We start from the raw sequence: 9,735 nt of genomic DNA, 5'->3' as shown, positions 1-9,735 counted from the left end.
TCTTTCTGGATTACTGCTAGTATTCTGTTATTTTAGTTCTTTATTATTATTATTTGGGATTACTGCTTTGGTGTTACCAAATCTGAGTTTTTATAGTTTTGTTTTTGTTATAGTTCTGCCAGTCCACTACAGGGGCTCTTTTGTTCTGTAGCATCAAGCTAGTTATACTTCCGGTTCTGTTTCTTAGTTTCCAGCATTTGAAATTATTTGTTGTTCTGTAAATAAAGCATTCTAAAACTTTCTTTGTGTCTGTAATCTCTTCCCTGCGCTTGAGCCTCTGCACTCACTGTAACATAACAATACCTGAATTCCTTATGCATAAATATGTGTGGATTTTTCTTGCGTTTTCCTTTGTTTCTTTTTTCTCTTAGCATTTCTATTTTTTTTTTCAGTTGTCTGTATGTTGTAGTGGTTCAACTAAAATACACTTGTACACCCTACAAAGGTCCTATGTTGAAACATAAAACCTTGTTAGCAAATATAAAACTAAATATTTTGACCATGCCACACAACAAGGCAGAGAATACAATGGTATGATAATCAACACAAATCATTTATTAGAGAAGCCAGTCCGGGTTTTCATTAGTCCCCTTTGTACACAGTTGGGACCGTCAAACTCAAATAGTCACCCAGAACACGCTGGAGGGATTATATATCTCGTCTGGCCTGGGAACGCCTCGACATCCCCCAGGAAGAGCTGGAAAGCGTCGCTGGGGGGAGGGACATCTGGAATGACCTGCTTCATTTGCTGCATCCACGACCCGGCCCTGGATAAGAGGAAGAATATGGATGGATGGATAGAACATTCACAAAAAAATCTACCAAAATCCAGCAAAACTTGCTGGATTTTGGCAACTCAGGACTCGCACTTAGAAGCAAGGATGAGAGGGAGACTTTTGGAAATGTTGCAAGAAAACAGCAATGTCTGTACAACCAAGGCTGGATGCACGGGTTTGCTGAAACATAATATATTTTTGACAGATGAAGTTCCAATAAAACAGAAACCTTACTGCCTCTGTCCACAAAAACAAAAGGTATTAAAGGACTTTCTGGATGAAATGTTGGCAAACGGTGTGATAGAGCCATCCTCCTCAGCATGGGCCTCACCAGTGGTAATTGTCCCCAGGAAGACAGGGAAACCTAGATTCTGTGTAGATTACAGGAAACCGAGCGCTAAAACTCATACAGATGCCTATCCCATTCCGACCATCCAGGAAATATTGGAATCCTTGGCAGGAGCCACAGTGTTCTCTGCCCTGGACCTGAACAGCGGATACTGGCAGGTAGAAATGGATCCTGATTCCCGAGCACAGACAGCCTTCATTTGCCCATATGGTCTTTTCCAGTTCAAAGTAATGCCTTTTGGTTTGAAAAATGCCCCTGCCACTTTCCAAAGGCTTATGGACATGGTACTGGGAAAGCTGAAGGGATGCATGTGCTTTGTGTACCTGGATGACATTATTATATATTCTCACTCATGGGACCAGCATTTCAGGGATGTCCAAGACGTTATGGATAAGCTCAGGCAGGCGGGTCTAACTGTGAACATGAAGAAAAGTAAATTCTTCCGTTCCTCTCTTATCTTCCTCGGACAGGTTTCATCCAAGGGTGTTCAGGTGGACTCGGAGAAAACTCTGGCCGTTCAAAACTTCCCAGTGCCCACCTACAGGAAGTCCCTTGAGCGTTTCCTGGGCATGGCTGGCTGGTACCACCATTTTGTGCCGAACTTCTCCCAGATTGCAGAACCTCACAATGCCCTGAAAAGGAAGAGAGTGAAATTCTTTTGGTCATCTGAATGCTAATCAGCATTTGAAACTCTGAAAAAGTACCTGGTACATCCTCCTATTCTGGAACATCCAAACTTCAATCTGCCATTTTTAGTGTACACGGATGCCAGTGAGGTTGGCCTGGGTGCTGTACTGGTTCAGCGTTCAGAACATGGTCGTGAAGGAATTCTGGCCTATGGCAGTCGTAGTTTAAATCCAGCCAAAAAGAGCTACTCTGCCACAGAGCTGGAATGTCTGGCAGTAGTATGGGCTGTGGAGAAATGACGCGTGTACCTGGAGGGATGCCTCTTTACTGTAGTGACAGATCACTCCTCACTCCTGTGGGTATTCAGAACCACCAAGCCAAGTATGCGACTGATCACTAAGTGGTCACTAAGACTCCAGGAATTCACCTTCACTGTGGAGTACAGGAAAGGGAAATATAACACGGTCTCAGACACTTTGTCTAGGGCCCCATGTGATAATGGAGCATCCACTTACGTCTACGCCACCAGGGGGCGGTGCACCTACATGCCCGCTCCTGCCTGCTGCCTGGGTGGCATAGCACCCGACCCCGATTTCCTGCCTGGTGGGTGGTGGGCCCACCGGGCAGCGACCCCGTGTTACTTTTTCGGGCTGTGCCCGACCGAGCCCCACGGGGCCCCAAGACTCGGCCACCAGGTGCTCTCTGACGAGCTCCCCCCCGAGACCTGGCTCCAGGGAGAGGCCCCGGTTTCCCTGGTCCGGGCGAGGTAGCGGCTTTCTTCTTGGGTGTTGTCATCAGGGTTTTCTGAATCGCTCTTCGTCTGGTCCCTCCCCCAGGACCAGTTTGCCTTAGGAGACCCTACCAGGGGCTGTTGCCCCGGACAACATGGCTCCCAGGATCACAGGGACACTCAAACCCCTCCACCGTGATAAGGTGGTGATTCATCAGGGGGAGAATGCTCTAAAGAAACATTTTTAACATTTCTGTTTTTTCACCAAAAAACATTCAAAGATTTCCCAAAAATGTTGAAAATGTGGACATCAGAAGTTTCACTGTGAAAATACATTTTTTTCCCACATTTTCCAACTTTAAAACGGGTCAGTTTTGACCAGCAGGACGACACGAGGGTTAATGGTTATTTCCATTATTTATTAACTATTTGGCCATGAAACATCAGAAAATAGTGAGAAATGTTCATCACAGTTTTCCAAATCTCATGCTGGCTTCTTGTAATATGATGTTCTGTCTGAACAACAGTCCAGAACTGTTTGAGTCTGCAAATATGATAATGTCTCCAAAAGTCTTGTATGGTTGTTGTAAACTGGACTATGTGGCTTCTAATAGAAAGTCACAGAAATTTTTAGTGCACAGTTGCAGGTCATTTGCTCCAAAACTCTCTAAAATGTGGAGGTAAATCTGAATCAGGGTGCCATTTAAATGTCTTCTGCTCGACATAAAACAATAAAATCTGTGTTTGTACAGTTGTATGTGAATGCTCAGTCTTGCTGAACAACACTTTCCATGAGTTAACCAGCTGCTCGGAGTGACGCCGACATGAAAGAAGCTGCCTATGGCGCTGCATCGTCTCCACAGTGTCACAGAGTCTGATGGCTGCCGACAGATTAATCATTGATCGCTCCACAGAGGCAACAGAAAGTGACAGAGTCTGTTTTACTGCTGCTGCATGTGTTCATCAGAAAATACAGGCGATCAAACAGGACGTACGGGCTGGTTATACAGCATGTTGTAGGTTTTATAGATGAGGATCCAGCTCTGGCAGCAGTCTTCCTGGAAATGGAACATGAGGCCGATATTTTCTCCTTACTGTCAGTCCACACCCAACTCTTCAGGATTCACCAACACCTGATCTACTGAAACCTGTTTACTTTGCGTGTGGTGTCTTTTTCATTTTGACAACACATCTTTGATTAACCCTCCTGTTGTCCTCATTTACAGGCACCAAAAAATATTGTTTCCGTGTTTGAAAAAAATCCAAAAATTCGGCAAAAAAATTCCCCAAATTTCTGAAAATTTGCAAAACCTTCAGGAAGAAAATTACAATAATTCCTTCAAAGTTTTCCTTAAAACATCAGAAGTTTCACTGTGAAAATACATTTTTTTCCACATTTTCAAACTTCAAAATGGGTCAACTTTGACCCGCAGGACGACACGAGGGTTAAATAAGTGAGAGGACAATAAAAAAGACAGAAAAAGGCTAAAATATTTGTTCACAGAATACACGTGTGTTGTAAATTCATTTTAATTGCTAAAAATATGGCTACTCTAAGAAATAAATCAGCAAAATAACAGAGAAAATACTGGCAGCTCATTAAACTGACTTTATCATGTAATTAATAAACAGAAATTAAGTGTGTCATAGTAAGAACCAGTAACTTGACATCTTCTGTATTTCAATGGTGACCCTACTGAAAAAAAACCCAAGACAAAACAAAATCTCAGAAAGAAGATTTATAATTTTTGTTCTTGTATCTATAATAAAAAAAAACAGATATAAAAAATACATATAATTTACCAACATCAAATAGTAAAAAAAAAAAAAAAAAAACTGGTAATTTTCCTGTTGTTTTATTGGTAAATCAATAAATAAAAGTTGACATTTGCTATTTTTAATGGCATAAAAAGTACAAAAAGTGAAAATGTTAAATAAATCTACAAAATAACATCTCCTTACACAGACTTTTTGAGATAAATAATATGTGTATAGTGAAAAATAAGACATTTTCTGTTATTTGATCATATATCTACAGTAAAAATCAAAAAATGTTGAATAAATCCTTCAAAAATAACATACCAGAAGCATATTACGCAGCCTTTGTCCTCTTTTAGTTTTTTCTTATTTTTTTATTCATAGTTCACCTACTGTAAATAAAAGAACATTTAAAAATCATTTTCCATGACTAAAACCTTTTTAAAAAAGTATCTTGTATGTCTTCACATTCTCATGAAAATATTGAAGCAAGATTTTGAAAAAAATGTCTAAACTTTTCCCAATTCCATTTTTAATTTATCACATTTTCTCTGAACATTACAAATAATCAAAGACATGATAGTGATTGCATCAACTGATAATATAATTTAAAAATGGAAATCAACAAACATATACCTGTAAATTGCTGTGGACTGTACATATACTACTACTGCTATAGTACTACTACTAAAAATTCTTTTAATACTGGAAAATGAAAGAACAGTATAGCATCTATCAGCACTGTTTTTGTGTGTACGCAGCTGAATGTGACTTTTGTTTTTGTTTTGTTTTTTTATCCCTTATTAATCCCAAGAGGAGATATTCTGATTTCCGCATATTCCCCCAATTGGGGGGTCAGAGCGCAGGGTCAGCCACGGTACAGCGCCCCCTAGAGCAGGAAGGGTTAAGGGCCTCGCTCAGGGGCCAAACAGTGGCCACATCAGGGTTTGAACCTCTGGCCTTCTGATCAGTTTCAGTGACACACTTAAAATGACAAACACATATTCTTTTGAAGAGTTTTTACAGTAAGAATTAAAAACAAATCTTGAACAAAACTTGTTTTGTTACACTACTTACAGATCCTCTCAAATATCAACCACACAAGACAAAAAACCACTTCAAATACATCAGTTGGCCCTAATTAGACTTAAAAATCACCTCTATTTCCATTCCACACATACAATATGAGGTATATTAGATGTTTACTCTCTCACTCTACTGTACAACGCTCAGTGGACCCTCCACACACACCTCTCCTGCTCTTTCACCTCACCTTGCTGCCATGGCGACGCAGGGCTCAGGTGATCTCAATATCTGAAAGCAGGAAGGCCTCGACAAACCGGTTCTGCTGGCCGAGACACAAAAGATTGACATCCATAGAGCAGCCGAGGAGAAGGAGTGACTAAATACCTCCTCATCTGCTCAGAAAAAAACAAAAATCCCTCTGATATTAGCGAGTCCTTCAGGGATTTATGGTGTTTGTAGAACTCTGGGTGTGTTCTTGTGTGCTGCGGAATATCAACATCACATGAAGCAGGATTAGTGTGTGTAATTTAGCCGTCACAGTATTTGTTTTAGTATTATATTCTCATAAAAAGATGAATGTTTTGAGATGAATATGAATAATAATGACAAGAATAAAGTCTCCAAAACGACACAGCATGAATCTGTTTAAAGAAGGAGGCAGGAAGCTGGAAAATTTAATCACAAAATTAAAAATAATTCGATTAAAAGTGTGAGTCTGTGATTTCACTGCAGCTCACCTGAAACAAGAAGCAGCAGAGACTCGAAATTTTATCCTCACAGATTCACTCCACAGTTAAACCACACGGAGTGAAACACAGGCAGCTTCCGGTTCAGGCTTTTCAAAGTTAGGCTGCTTTCTGTTTCATAAAGAGCAAAGAATACTAGTTTCAGAGATCCAGATTTAAGATTAATTTAAAGTTTACAGTGCCACCACCAACTGAAGAATCGTTTTAGTTAGGTGGTGCTTCTTCACAAACTTCACGTGTTTCTAGAGGATTTTTATTTTAATTTGAATTATTTGGTTCGGTGGCAGGTAGAAACATGAACATAGAGCAGGAAATAATGATTATTGTCATTACTGTTCAATCATTCTGTCTCTAAAACATGAGAAAACAGTGAGAAATTTCCCAAATCCCAACTTTGTGTCCTGTAACATGATGTTCTGCCTGATCAAAAGCCCAGATTCCAGAATATCAGGTGTGTTTTTTTTTGGAAGTGGTCCAGAAATGCTTCCTTTTTCATTTCATTTCATTTCATTTCATTTCATTTCATTTTATTTCATTTCATTTTATTTTATTTTATTTTATTTTATTTTATTTTATTTTATTTTATTTTATTTTATTTTGGTATTAGGGTTAGGGTTATGGTCAGGATTATGTTATTTTATTATATTTGATTTTATTGTATTTTAAAGTTATTCGGGGCACCTTTTATGGTACTGAAAGAATTGTTTTTGATGGTTCTTCATGGAACTTTTGGGGGTTATTTAACAACAGTTAAAAAAAAAAGTGGTTCTTAAAAGGATCTCCAGCTAAAAGTTGAACTTCATCCTCCTCTTTTTCAGGTATCACTTGAGGATTTGGTTTGGTTTTGTTTGTTTTTGCGTACTTATTTTCTCTTTTGCCTTTATGATACTGTGGCATGTCTGGATTAAATCAGATAAATACAATTACTAACAAGATGACTAAAATTACTGTAAAGAGCCAACCTTGGTTCCAGTTAGTACCCTTATTGTTCAGAGTGTCTGTTTTTCACAAATAATCCAAACCTGGAGACAAAATTTTACAATTTAAACCCAAATTTTTGCATCCATCTTCTCATTATTTCTCTGTTTTCTTTCTTTCTTTCATGTGGCTCTGAATGATGCCAGTAAAGAAGCAAACTGCATGTTTATTTTTCACAAACAATAAAATAAATAATATCAAACAAGCCTGAGGTGACGTATTATTTCATTAAATTTTCCTTTAATGCATGCATCGGTTCTGCAGCTCTTATAGTGATGTTTACTGTCATGTATGAAGCAGCTGTAAGACTCGTGGCCTTATTATTTACTCTGGATAAAATAATAAAGGCGCGGTTGGTATCGGTGATGAATCACATACTGTGGGCTGAAAACTGTTGCAGGTCTTTATGGATTTGACTTCTTAAGCCAGTTGCACCTTTAATCACAGTATAATCAGAGATGTCGCAGCAAAACCAGAGCTGTTGATAACCACACGAATAAAAGTACTATACTGACAGTGGTAAATGAGTTTTAAATGCCAGGGGGCTGAAATTATTAGTTTGATAAAAATGGGAAGTGATTTGTCAACTCCTTGTTTCATTTTTAGAATGGTTTTAATCCACATTAGACAGAAAAAATCCTGATGATCTTGGTATCAAAATGATCCTTTCATTGTCTTTAAGTTTTTCTGACCACCCACCTATCACACATACTGATATGAGCCTTGAAAGTTTACCAGAAATGCACCTTTTAAAGGTTTTATCTGATAAATAATCACAAATCAGAAAGCACATCCAGGATACCAGTGCTTGTTTCAATGACTCTGTGTCATAGACGTCAAACTCTGATACATCCCTTAACTTTGATGTTGATCTTGTGTTTAGATTTTGTAAAATTGGTTTAGTTGTAATTTTTAACAGAGTTTAAATGTGTGTATTAGACTTCAAAAATACAAAAAAATAATAAAATTGCAAAAGCTATTCATTTACATGTTAAAAAAAATAAGCAAAACCCCCAGAACAACAACAAAAACAGGCCAAAACTGTAATGTCTACATGAAAAGTCTTTATTGTTATAAATGGTTTTAAAACTGTATTTAAATCAGCAAAAATATGATTATCTTACAGATTTTTATCATTATTAAAAAAATATACACTACCAGTCAAAAGTTATAGAACACCCCAGTTTTCCAGTTTTTTATTGGAATTTATGCATGTTAATGTCTCATTGTTCTCTGAAATGAAAGCATAGAACAAATAATTAAAAGAATTTTTAAAAATCTATTTGGAAACCAAAAGGTATTCTAAATGTTTAAATCATCAAAGTAGCACCTTTGGCAGATATAACAGCTGAACACACTCATTCTTTCCACAATGAAAGTCAAACTTCTTCAGAAAGTTCTTCCAGCTCTGCAGCAGAGGTTCCCATAGATGTGTGGTTCTTGAACGTTCTTTGCTTTCATTCTTCTGTCCAGTTCATCCAAACCAGCTCCATGGGGTTTAAGTCTGGAGACTGTGCTGCCACTCCATGTTCTCAACCATCTGGTTCTTTGTTCCTAAGGTGGTTCTGGCAGAGCTTGGACTGATGTTCTGGATCATTATCTGCTGTAGGATGAACCCCTGACCAACTAGAACATACCAGAGGGTTCTGCATGGAGCTGCAGAATGCTGTGGTAGCCGTTTAGGTTCAGGGTTCCTCTCACTCTGTACAAGAACCGACCCTGGATCCAGCAGAACATCCCCAGACCATCATACTTCCTCCTCCATGTTGGACAGTTGATGTTCCACACTGAGGAACCATCCTGTCTCCTACTGGACGGCTACAAAAATCCTGCTGATGAACCACAGATTTCAAATGTTGATCCATCAGCCCATGATACCTTCTCACAGTCTTCAGTGGTCCATTGGTGGTGTTTCATGGTCCAGGAAGCCTCTTTTTCTGATTCTGACATCTAACAACGGCTTTCTGCTGCAGCTCCACCTGTCAAACCTGCAGCTCCAAGTCTTCTCTTCACAGTTAAACTGAGACTTCTTCCTACCACCACTATGAAGCTGATTGAAGCTGTTGACTGTCAGAAACTTGTCTTCTGGTTCTGTTGTGGCTTTGGTTCTTCCAGACCTCTTCCTGTCAGAGTTTCCTCCAGTTTCTGAGCCTTTTGATAGTGAAGAAAACTGGACTCGCTGACACCTTGACTTTCTTCGTAATTTTTCCTGTGGGAAAGACCTCCATGTTTAAGTGTTCTGATGGTCTGTCTCTCTTCTATTGTTCATTGCCTTTTCCTCTCCATTTTTATAGCAACACGCTACTTGCTGCAGTACAATACTGTTCAAATAATGCTCTGGAGGGTCTGGTGCCACGGTGTGTTCTAACACTACTTTTATGCAGACAGAGGGGCTTGGAAGGAATCTAGAAAAGTGGGGACACCTGTAGGATTTGGTAGCTCCAACTTTCAAGGCTTGATCATCCTCCATTCCTGCAGAACAGCTTTAAGTTGTTAACCCATTTCTGTTCCCTGAAAAAGGCCTTTTTGTATCATTCTGAAATATACATTACTTTTCAGTTTTGAGCAACCTTACCTTATTTTAACCTCTGGCAGTTCAACATTTACCTCTGTGCTTTTTTTAGTTATTCATTGGACTTGAACAACTTGAATTTCAGTGAAAAAATGCAAATATTGGGGCGTTCTAAAACTTTTGACAGTGTATATAAGGACAATATGCATCATCAGTAATTGTAGATTTTTACA

Source organism: Amphiprion ocellaris, chromosome 2 (genome assembly GCF_022539595.1).
Source record: "Amphiprion ocellaris isolate individual 3 ecotype Okinawa chromosome 2, ASM2253959v1, whole genome shotgun sequence".
Classification (NCBI taxonomy): Eukaryota; Metazoa; Chordata; class Actinopteri; family Pomacentridae; genus Amphiprion; species Amphiprion ocellaris.
The sequence above is the reverse complement of the archived record's forward strand: the minus strand, read 5'-3'. Positions refer to the sequence as shown.